Here is a 12,960-nt window from a genome sequence, read left to right as displayed (position 1 = left end):
TTGAGGCAATTTGTCTTTTTCCCATTCCCCTAAATTGCTTAATTGTGAAATCTTATCTAGCACCTCTGAAAGAGGGTGCCCTAATTCTCCCATTAATAGAGTCAGAATTAGGTGCTTATATGCAGGAGAAGCCGTCTTCACTATGATATTTCTATGAGGAACTCCTAGGGGGGTATCATAATATGCATTTGCATCTCCAATCAGGATAGCAGTTTTCATTACCTCCTCCTTTAGCTTTCTCATACAGTCTCTAAGTGAGTACCAGGTTCTGTCTCCCCTAGGCCACATAGATTCAGTAGGATATTGCTTTTAGCATCCTTCTGCAGCTAAAGCTAGCAGATTACTTTTGTTATTTCCTCCTTGCATATGGTGATCCCTAAAAGCCTGGTGTACAGAAGGATTCTGACTGATACTTATGAATTTTAAACAGTCCTCGTTGTCCAGTGTTATTCCTCCGGTGCCTTCATCAGTGATTCTTACTATCCAAGACACTAAAGACTCCCCCATTCTTTGGGTAAATCTACTCAATATGTCAGTGATCTCCTGTTAAGTGAAATCCTCAATTATCTCCCTGGACTCTGTTTTGCCTCGGTGTTTCTCCTGTCTTCTTCGTATGGGGAGAGCTTCTACATTAGAAAACTCCTCATCTAACCTTGCTCCATTCTCCTCACACACATTCTCCTGGAAGCTGTCAGGGCAACTCTGCCCAGCCTGTACAAAAGCTGCATGCACATTCCTTCTGCTAGTTTTTTGCTTCCTTTTAGCTACATGAACAGTAGCTTGCTCCTGGACCACATGAGTCCCTCCAGTTTGCTCTTCTGAGTGCTGTGACACAGAAGAATCCTCAGGCAAACCAGCTGACTCCCTAGCCATCCGAGCTCTTTCCTCCAGCAGCTTATCTCTACTTTTACACATAAGGCGATAACTTGTTAGCAGCACCCAGCCTCTCCTGCACACTCCTGCCAGTTCTTTGCCTGGTTCTATGGGTATTGCTTTCAAACATCTTTCCAAATCTCCAGGTTCTCCCTCTTTTAGCCTTGGTTCCCAGTTTTCACAGGGCCCTGTGCTTTTAGCCCATTCTCTGGCTAGAGAGGAATAAGGCAAATCCTCCCATCCTGGAATAGCCATTTCTCCCTCTAAAGCCCCACTGCTTCCAAATAGAGGCCTGACATTTTGTGATCCCATCCTGGTCGCCAAATGTATCAGCAATGCCATATTCATGATGCCTATGGAAATTATAGATATGCTGATATAATTATCCATCACAAAATACATCATGCTTACCATATGGGGGAATAAGCTAGAAAATGTATTAAGGTACCAAAAGACTGAGTCCCAAAACCAGAAGGTGAAAGCCATCAGAGTAGCTATGAAATTGGCACAGGTAGATAAAGTAGAAAGTACCCACATTCTCAAGCCTTTAAAACAGAACAGGCTACCTCAGGCAAAGGTCCTCCTCTCCCCACTCACAGCAACCACCCAGCGTCCCGGAAGCACGCTCCCAGCAGCTCCGGCCCCTGGCAGTCCTCAGCAGGAGTCCTTAGCAGAAATTCTGGCTGACTCAAAAAGGGCTTTGTGCTGCTGCTGCCTCTGCTGCTGCTGCCGCCATCACCGCCACTGCTAGCCACCGCAGGAACTCTAGCTTGGTTTCCGCTTCCTCTTGCTCCGCCCCTTTCTGCTACATCAGCAAGTCCAATGGGGCAAGGAAGATCTTTAAATCCCATAACCCTTACATACCCCCCCAAAAATTTATTTTATTGAGCTAGAAAAAATAGTAACAAAATTTATCTAGAAGAAGAAAAGTTTCAGAATATCAAAGGGAATAATGAAAAGAAATGCTAGTGAAGGTGACCTAGCCGTACATTTTAAACTATATTATTGTAGCAGCAGTCAACAAAACTTCATGTTACTTGTTGAGAAATAGAATAGTGCATCAGTGGAATAGATTAGGTACACAATATACATCTGTCAATGAGTATAGTAATCTACTATTTGATAAACCAAGACTCCAGCTTCTGGAATAAGAACTCACTATTTGACAAAAACTGCTGGGAAAACTGGAAAATAGTATAGTAGAAACTGAGCATAGACCAATATCTTGCACAGAATACATAAATAAAAACTAAATGGTTTCTAGATAAAAAGGCTGATACATTAAGCAATCTGGGAGAGCTAGGGATAGTTTACCTGTCCGATTTATGGAGTAGGGAAGAATGTATATCCAAATGAGAGAGAGCACTACAAAATGCAAAAAAAAAATGTATAACTTTGATTAAATTAAACTGAAAAGGTTTTATTTTTGTACAAATAAAGCCAATGTAACCAAGATTAGCAGGGAAGTGGAAAATTGAGAAAGAATTTTTACAGCTAGTGTCTCTGATAAAAGACTCATTTCTGAAATATACAGAAATCTGTGTCAAATTTATAAGGATACAAGTGATTCCACAAATGATAAATTATGAAAGGATATGAAGATATGTGTGTGTGTGTATACACACATACACACACACACACACACACACATTAAAAATGCTCTAAATCACTATTGATTGCAGAAATTCCAATCAAAACCTCTCTGAGGCACCACACCTCACCAGTCAGATTGGCTAAGATGACAAAAAAGGGAAATGATAAATGCTGGAGAGGATGTGGGAAAATTGGAGCACTAATGCAATGTTGTTGTTGTTGTTGTGAACTGATCCAACAATTCTGGAGAGCAATTTGGAACAATGTTCAAAGGGATATCAAAATGTGCATACCCTTTGAGCCATAAATACCACTTCTAGGGTTGTATCCCAAAGAGATCATAGAAGTGGGAAGAAGACCCATATGTACCAAAATATTTATAGCAGCTCTTTTTGTGGTGGCAAAGAATTAGAAGTCAAGAGGATGCCCATCAATTGGGGAATGGTTAAACAAGTTGTGATATGTGAATATGATGGAATACTATTGTGCTATAAGAAATGAGGAGCAGACAGACTTTATAATAACCTGGAAAGACTTATGTAAACTAAGGCTGAGTGAGGAGAGCAGAACCAAGAGAACTTTGTACATAATTACAGACAAAACATAAGTGTGATGACTAACTTTCATAGACTGAACTCCTCTCAGCAATGCAAGGTTATAAGACAACTCCAAAAGACTTATGATGGAAAGGGACATCCACATCCAGAGAAAAGAACTACAAAGTCTGAATAACTAATCTCTCTCTCTCTCTCTCTCTCTCTCTCTCTCTCTAAATATTAGCTCCTATCTCTCCCCCCCCCCCATTTTGTTTTGTTCCTTCTTTCTTGTTGTTCACACCTTTGGTTATAATTGTTATTTACAACTTAAGTAATACTTAAGTGAAGATATTTGTAGAACCTATATTGGATTTCATGCTTCCATCAGGGGAGGGAAGGGGAGAAAATTTGGAACTCAAAACATTGTGGAATTGAATGCAGTAAATTAAAAGTAAATAAATAAATTTTAAAAAAAGAAAAAAGGAACATCATCTGTAATGAGAGTGCTAATTGGTCCCCTTAAATATTAGCTAATATTTAGCTACACAACTTTGATTAGTACAGTCATGTCCCTGACATCTGAAAGGCAGCAGTGAAGTTTCAAAGGACTAAAAGTTTCAAAGGACTTCTAAAGAAGGTAGGTATTATTGGGCCACAAAAAGTTTCAAAAATGGATTAAGGAGTGGGGGATGAACGTAAGTTTGCTAAAAATCTCCTTTTATTTGATCCTTTTCAAAGTTTTTGTATAGCTTTCCTGTTTGGTTCGGTGCTCGGTAGGGCGCCGGCATAGGAGTTGACATCTGCCACAACAAGGACGGGAAAGTCTGGCGCAAAGAGCCCAAGAGCCAGGATATCTACCTGTGGCTGCTGGTGAAGCTCTACAGGTTCCTGGCACGCAGAACCAACTCGACTTTCAACAAGGTGGTCCTGAAAAGGCTGTTCATGACCCCGACCAACCGGACCCCCGTCCCTGTCGCGCATGATCAGGAAAATGAAGCTTCCTGGCCGGGAAAACAAGACTGCTGTGGTCATTGGGACAGTGACAGATGACGTGAGGATCCAGGATGGTGTGTGCCCTTCGTGTCACTAGCAATGCTCGGAATAGCATCCTCAAGGCTGGTGGGAAGATCCTCACCTTGACCAGCTGGCCATGAGTTCACCCAAGGTCCGAGGCACTGTCCTGCTGTCGGGTCCCCGGAAGGGCAGAGAGGTGTGCAGGCATTTTGGGAAAGCCCCAGGCACTCCCCACAGCCATACCAAACCATACCTCCGATCCAAGGGCCGAAAGTTCTAGCGTGCCAGGGGCCGCCGTGCCAGCCGAGGCTACAAAAACTAACTCCCTTCCTCCTTGTTATATTAAAGAGTTTTGGACAAAAAAAATGTATATCTGATTGACATACATAACATGTTATTATCAAATACAGCACAAATATTGATATATGACACAGTTATATATGTATACATGCATTTTTGTGCATATATCCTTAATATATATATAATGTTTGTGTATGTATACACATGTTTGTGTATGTATACACATGTTTGTGTATATGAACAGACTAATGTATATACATATATAAAACCCATATACAAAGGCATGTATGTCTATATCCACTTCTATATAGATATATAAGCAAAATTATACAAGAACTAGATAATCTCTAAGGTTACTTCTGTCTCTGCAATTTTGTGTAAGCTTTATGACTACATAATTTAACAATCAAGTGAAACTTTCCTAGCAAAATGTGATGTAGGGATTTGTTTCTTTTCCCCCCTCTCTATGAATATCTTGCTATGTGAGCATGGACAAAGTACTTCCCTTCATGGGTCCTCATCACATTTAAGGACACTCTGAATTGACTTATGGTATTAAAAAATGTTAGGTTGGTGAGGGACATATAACACCCTCCTGAGAGAGTCTTTGCTCTAACAGTAGTCATATTATTGGTCATTGAGTATATAAAATGCATAGAGTTGGGAAGAACAGGACAAGTAAGGGGATATGAGAGCACTGGTCAACACCTCTAACCTGGAGCACTATCAGATCCTCCTAATTGATTTTCTCTTCTCTCATTTCTCTCCTTTCCAATAAATGCCCCACAATGTTTAATTTTTCTTACTATGGTCTGGCCATTAGACTGCTCTATTCAAAGACCTTAAGAGACCATCTATTGACTTTTGGATAAAATGCAAACTCTTCAGCCTGGCATTTAAGCTCTGCAATCTGGCTCCAACCTACATTTTCAGCCCTATCACTCTCTTCACACACTCTATGTTGCAACTAAGCTGGACTATTTGAACTCAAGCCATCTCTCCTAGTTCTCACTCTTCCAGTTTGATAGAATTCATAACAACCCTCTGCACCGTAATTTGTACAAGATAGCCGTTAGGTATATCCTGCAAGTTTAACTGCTAGACTTCCAAAACATCACTTCACATATATGGGTATTGTAGTCAGTGGGCATGGGTCTAAATTGAGGCTTCTTTACCTACCACCTATATGACTTTGAACAGGTAATATAGCCTTTCTAGATGTCTGTTTCCTTATGTATAAAATTAGGTCACTGATATGAAGATCTTCTCAAGATTTAAATCAGTATTCTTGTAGATGACATACTCCGATATTTCTATTTTATCAAGACATGCCATAAATTCATTCTTTTTAATTTCCTAAACAATAGCCAATAGTTTTTCTTTTTGGGGTTACATAGAAAACATGCGTTAATTTTGTGATGCAAAGTCTTTAGAAATGAGATATTTGTCTTTTCCCCAAATGCTTTAAGAAAAATAAATGTTCTCTATGTGGCAGACAGAAAAAAAAATTAAAGATTTTGAGATTATGTTGATGCCATACCAGCAAAGTAGTTTGTGTAGCCATGGAAACCATGTTCAATCTCACAAAGTTCCCCTTATACAATCTTTTAGCAGTTTCAATAACACTCATACTAGCTGTAAAGGGGGAAAATGTGTGTCCTATATAGAGTTAAAGAAATAAAAATATATGATGCTTTAAAAACAAGACACTCAGTGCAATGAATTTCAGCATTGCTTAGAGAGTTGAACAATAGTCTTTGACATGTGTAGTTTAGAATATTATAAAAGTATCTTTCCATAGACAGAATGTCACTAGAAACTTTTGCTCTTGGGGTAAATGCAGTAGGATAAGGAGAGACTTGGGAGAGAGAAATCTACCTTCAACAGATTCTTGGAGAGGGATGGTTATTATTTAGAGAGTTTGGCCAATGTCATGGTGTTACTGACCCCAGACCCCAAGGCAGCAGGTATGGGAAAAAACAGTTGAGGATGGCAAGTCTTAGAATTTTAGTGCTACCTGGAGGAGTGGCCAAAGGCCAAGTGAGAAACAACTGATGGTCTTGTTCTGATAGGATGGGGCTCTCAGAGCACTATGGTCAGGAATTATAAGTGGGAGGTTTACTAAAGAAGAAAGAACTTCCACCCCCATGTTGGTGCTTTGAGTACAGATCTTATTGTTAATGCTAGTTATGTCTGGATGTGATTAAAATGAAATAACAAAATAGGAGGGCAACGAGGCACAAGAGGTTCTGTTAGTCTTGCTTATTTTGGTAAAGTTCCAAAAAGGAAAGAAATTATTTTAAAGTGCTTGAAAGAATAATACCTCTTGAATATGAACTCTTCATCTTCCAGGGAAACTAAAAATATTGGATCATTCATATCCACAAAATGGATAGAATATTTGTTTCAAGGTGGTTTCTTTTGTTTCTGTTTTCCTTGGTTTTAGAATCAGAATAACATGGGTTCAGATCCTACCTCTTACACAAACTGCTTATTAGATCCCTGAACAAGTCATCCCTCTCTACTATTTCCTCATCTGTAAAATGAAGAGGTTGTACTATATTCTCTAAAGTTATCTTGAGATCTTAATCCTGAATCTGATTATCTTTGCATAGAAGTTTCCACATACTACAAACAACACTTCCCAATGTAGGCCTTTTATCTTTTTCCCCAAACTTACTTCTCATTCTGATTTCACCTTTTAAAAAAATCAGTGACACTCCCCTTCTCAAAATCCTAATTGTACAAAACTTTAATTTTATCCTTTACTCTTTCCATTCTCATTTCCTATACTAGTTGAAAAATAATATAAATTCAATTTACTCAATACATCTCATATCTGTCTATTAATCATCAAAACCCACAGGCTAGGTCTCATAATCACTTCCTATATTGTCACAATAACTTGAGCACACCTCATCACCACCACTATTTTCCTATTCAAACCTATTTTTCATGCTACTATCAGAAAGATTAATTACCATATTTAACAAATGTGACCATTTTACTTCTTTACTGAAAGAATATAACAATGATTTCCTATTGCCTACCAAGTGGAGATGAAACTCAATCTGGTATTAAAAACACTCAACAATCTAGCACCATGTTATATTTCTATCCTTTATCATATTAATATCCTGTATGTTTCCTTCAAGCCTGACAGATTTAAAAAGTCACTCTTGCCTATAAAACTCCATATCATTTGCTTCCCCAAGCCTTTCTCCATTCAGTGACTAAAGTGATTCTATGAAAGTACAGGTCTAATCATGCCAGTCCAATTACTTGATAAACTCCAATGGCTCCTTATTACCAATAGGATGAAAGACAAAGGCTCTGTTGTCATTCAAAGTCATAGATAATATGTTCCCCTCCTCCCTCTTCAGTATTCTTACACCTTACTCCCTAATATACATTTCTATCCAGTGACACTTACCTCCTGATAATTCCATGAAGAAGGCACTCAGTCTCTTGATCCAGGAATTTTCTCTCACTGTCCCCAATGCCTGGAATTCTCTCTGCCCCCAGTTCTACCTATTGACTTCCCTGGCTTATTTTAATTCTTAACTATAATCTTTTCTTTTAATGAAAGCCTTCCTATATGTAGCTTGCTGTGTGTGTATATGTTTTTGTGTTGTATCCTCATTAAAATTTAAATGTAAATTGTAAGAGGGCAGGGACTGTTTTGCTTCTTCTTGTATCTGTAGCACTTAGCACAGCACCTGGCACATAGTAGAAACAATAAATATTGATTGATTGATTTCTTTCTTTCTTTGCCTTTAATCAGACATTGATCCTTCCCTATATTCCTACTCATACTATAAAAACCAAGTGAAATGCTTTCTCCTCCAAGAAATTTTCTTTTCTTTTCTCAGTAAGTGAGGACTAATTCCCTTATAAAATATATTATTGATATATTTTAATATTAACTTTTCTAAAGTCTATGTTCTGAATTCTCTTCTTCTCTTCTGCTTACCTCTTACCCATTGAGAAGGAAAGAAATATGACATCAATTATACATGTGAAATCATGTGAAACACATTGCCATATTAGGTTATTAATTTGAAAAAAAAATGGAGTGAAAAAGTCATGCTTCAATCTGTACTGAGACTCCATCTGCTATGTCTCTAGAAAGGGATAGCATTTTCCATCATAAGTCCTTTGGAACTCAGTAGTGACTAATTTTCAATTGAACTTCCCATTAGCTATTTCAATAGTTTTCCAGTTGGTCTTGCTGTACATTAAAATTAACAAAAAATTTAAACTAAGACATATTTCTCCATTCAACATAACATTTCTTAGCATGGGCATACTTCCTGCCAATAAAGGGGTTAAAAGACCTGCCTCTGGCCAAAGACCCCAAATAACAGTTCTTCTTTTATTGGTTTTAGGGAATACAAAAAAAGAATGGGATAAGTGACATTACAGGACTGAGGACAATATGATTAGTTATAGAGCTAAGGCACAGGGAACAATATGAGTAGCTGGAAGTTGGTAATGAGGGACTACCAACATCCTCCTTCTCTTCTGAGACTATGAAGTGTCCATTGTTTGAGTCCACCTGCAAGATAGCCATCCAGACTTTTTGAATGGCAATGCAGATATCCTTGAAGGATAGTTTAGTGCTGTAAAAATAATAGAACAAAGTCCCTTGTATTTCCATGAGTCCCCAAAGACAGGTTAATTCTCGAGGAAAGAATAGAACAATGATAAACAGATAAATTTTTTCCATGGGGATCAATAAATCAACAGGCATTTATTAAGTTCCTACTATGTGCTAGGTACCATGCTAATGCTGGGGGATACAAAGACAAAAGTAACAGTCTTTGCCTTCAAAGAGCTAGCATTTTCTCAGTCAGTCAATAAATATCAAGCACCTACTATATGCCAGGCAGAGTGCTAAGCATTGGGAGGGAGGGGGGTACAAAAAGACAAAAACTCTATCCCTTCCCTCAGGGATATCACAGTCCAATGGAGAGACAACAAATAAATGTACAGATAAACACAAGCTATACACAGGAAAGAGAGAAAATAATTAAAAGGGGGAAGACACTGAAATTAAGAGACTTGGGGAAAATCTTCCTGGAGGTGTGATTTTAGCTGGGACTTGAAAGAAGCCAGTAGATGGAGATGAGGGAGGGCATTCTAGGCATGGGGGACAGCAAGAGAAAACTGGAGAGATTAGAGCTGCAGTATCTTGTTCAACATAGCAAAGAAGCCAGAGTCACCAGATTGAAAAGCATGTAAAATGAGGTGGGGGTGGTAGAAGATGTAAGACTGAAAAGGGGTTGAGGGAGCAGATTATGAAGGGCTGTCAAGATCTAACGTCATACAGGAAGCCTAACCCAATACCTCTTAATTGCAGTGGTTAGGCTTCTAATGGGGCAGCTAGATGGTGAAATGGATAGAGCATTGGGCCTGGAGACAGGAAGACTCCTTCAGAAAAGATGGATTTATAAACTTATCCCCTTACAAAAGAGCTAAATTCAAAACAAAGTTCAGAGACAAAATATTGACTTTAGTAGTTATAGAACAAATGTAATTAATTATAACTATGATCAATAAATAAGCAATGAAGAATCAATTTTAATCTTTCTCTGTCTCCATGCTTTAGTTCTCTCACCATTCTAGCACATCCTCCAATCAGATGTCAAAGATATCTTCCTAAAGAATAACTCTGACTATGTCAGTGTTCCCATATTGGGTAAATTCTAGTGGTTCTCTATAACCTCCAGTATCAAATATAAAATCTTGAATTTGGTTTTTAAAGCACTTCATATATTGGCCCAAAAATATACCTTTTCCTCCCACAATTTCTCTACAGTCTAGTTCCACTGGTCTTCTTGCTTTTCCTCATACAAGACACACAATTTCTCAATGCCTAAAATTATGATGGGTGGTTCCAGATGCCTAGTATTTTCTCCCTCCTAATTTTTGTCTCCCAGTTTCCCTAGACTCCTTCAGGTCCCAAATAAAACATAACATTCTGCAAGAAGATTATCTTGACCCCCCTTAATGTTAGTGACTTCCATTTGTGATCATTTCCAATGTATGTTCTATATATTTCATTTGTACAAAATTGCTTACATGTTAACTTCCCCATTATATTGTGAGCCCCTTGAGACTGTCTTTTGCCTTCTTGTAATCCTCATGCGTAGTATAGTATCTAGGGCATTGTAGGGGCTTACAAAATGCATATTGACTTGCTTCAACTGACTTGACATAATTCTGTGTTAGTTCTATTTTATTTCCCTTGTATATTATTTTTTCAATAGTAACAATAAAAGTGTTAATATTGAAAAATTAATAACAGCTAGCATTTTTTCATGTATTTGTTTGTTTTGTTCCAGTCACTATAGTGTTTTTTTTTCAAATATTATCTCATTTGATCCTCACAAAAACATAGGAGGTAGATGCTATTTATACCCACTTTAGAGTTGAGGAAATTAAGGCAAAAAAGAGATTAAGTGCCTTTCCCAGCATCACAAAACTGGTAAGTGCCTATGGCCAGATTTTAGTTCCAGTTTTTTTCTGACTCCAGGTCCAGAGATCTATCCACTGTGTCGCAATAAGAAACACTACAAAAGCAAAATTTTACCAAAACTCTGCCTGGAGTAAAGTTTAGTGCAAATAATTTAAGATGAAAAAGAAATAACCCCTTTTATCATGGATTTTACATTCTCCTGAAAGATATACCATGCACATAATTGAGGAAATAAAAAAGTTTAATAGAAATCAAGCACTAGCAATCAGGAGTACTCAACAGTAAGCTCCATGATATCAGAAACTTCACCTTTAAGTATTCAGTAATTTTCACTGAAAAATCATTTGCCAAATTATTAAAAGACATCAAAGTTAATGGTTGTATCAAGTAATTACTCTAAAGAACTAATGCATCTTCTTGTACTTAATAGTATTTAATTTTTTCAATTACATATAAAATGTAATTTTTGTGTTAATGTTATTAATATTCATAATTATTAATTTAATTAATAATAATTTAAAAATTATTAATTTAACATTAATTTTTGTGAAATTTTAAGTTCCAAATTTTTTTCTCTCCCTTCCCAAGATAACAAGAAATCTGATACAGGTTATACATGTACAATCACCTTAAACGTATTTCCATATTTGTCATGTTGTGAAAGAACAATCAGAACAAAATTTAAAAACCACTAGAATAACAAGTGAAAATAGTATTATTTGATCTTCCTTCAGACTCCATGGCCTTTTCTCTGGATGCAGACAGCATATTCCATCACAAGTCTTTTGGAATTGTCTTGGATAATTTTACTTTTAAGAAGAGGTAAGTCTACCATAGTTGATCATGAGGTAATGTTGCTGTTCCTGTGAACAGTGTTCTCTTGGTTCTGCTCACTTCACTCAGTATGGAACTAATGGCTCAAAGTAAAGTCTATTCTGAGTTTGTTTATAGAAAGAAGGAGTACCTGGTTCCTGAGATGGAAATGATGGGAAAGTTGGAGGTAAATACTTCCTCTATGTTTTGTGAGTGGTAAAGAAAATGTGTACATTGTCTAACATGTTCTCTATATATTTGGAGGAAAGATTTCAAGAGGTTCAGAGAAAGGATCTCATGGAATAAATTTCTTTAGGCAAACTCAGCAAAGGTAAACTCTTTAGAATGATATTCTCAGGACATGAAGAGAATCAGTTCTGGTGAGGAAGGGTTCTCCAAAGAGGCCCTTGTAGTTGGACAGGGACTCACCTAATAAAATGCATCTTTAAGGTAAGGTCAGAAGAGAAGAACAAGGGTGGCAAGAGAGGATAGATATAAAAAGGTACACAGGTCCTATGAAAATATCAACTATATTGTTAAAACTTGAACTGACCTGAGTCTAGTGAGAAAAACTAAGAGTAACCAAACATGATAGAGAATAGAAATATTGGGAAAAGCTTTGATTTGATGAAGGGAATTTAAAAATCTTGAATTCAAAATATATAGGGAATTATCATAAGCAATCTGAAGATAGTGTCCAATAAATAAATTGTCAGAGAATATGAAGAAATTATTACAAACTATAAATTATCACAATAAAATATGCTCTAAAATAGTAATGATAGGAAAATGTAAATTAAATTAACTCTGAGGATTTTTATCAGTCCATGCAAATTAGAAAAGATAGAAAAGGGGGGCAGAGCCAAGATGGTGGCATAGAAGGAGGGAAACTCTATGAGCTCTCCCTATAACCACCTCAAATACCTATAAAATATGACTCTAAACAAATTTTAGAACTTCAAAACCCACAAAGTGACAGAGAGAAGCAAATCTCTCATTGAAGGCAGCCCAGCAGGTGAAGAAGAATTATTCATCAGAGATCTCTGGGAGCTGAACCCAGCCCTGCATGAGCCCCTGGTTATAGCTCCAGGATGGCCCTGACCAGCAGCTGCAGCAGACTTTGGGCAAGTGGATCACCAGCAGCAGTTGAAGTTTCCAGAATTATCAACCCACAAATGCCAAAGAAAATGTGAGAGGTCAGTGTAGAACTGTATTGAAACTGAAGGCAATGGAGGAGCAGGTCTAGCACCTGCCCTAGGAGCTAGAAATGTGGGAGGTGTGGAGGCCCTGCATGGCTGCTTCAGAGTTCCAAGCCTGCAGATCATAGGGAGGCCAAATGAACATTCACAG

The 12,960-nt window shown here is 37.6% G+C and overlaps 1 pseudogene; it reads left to right on the top strand.

Annotated features, from left to right (window-relative positions):
- The first annotated feature begins 3,691 nt into the window (after positions 1–3,691).
- LOC138148893 (large ribosomal subunit protein eL18 pseudogene) lies at positions 3,692–4,382 on the top strand (annotated as a pseudogene).
- Positions 4,383–12,960: the final 8,578 nt, after the last annotated feature.

Source organism: Petaurus breviceps, unplaced genomic scaffold, assembly GCF_028583685.1.
Source record: "Petaurus breviceps papuanus isolate PSGF00001 unplaced genomic scaffold, PetGlider_PUasm1.0 90842, whole genome shotgun sequence".
In the NCBI taxonomy this organism is placed as follows: domain Eukaryota; kingdom Metazoa; phylum Chordata; class Mammalia; order Diprotodontia; family Petauridae; genus Petaurus; species Petaurus breviceps.
Note: the sequence above shows the minus strand (reverse complement) of the source record. Positions and strands in the feature narration are given on the sequence as shown.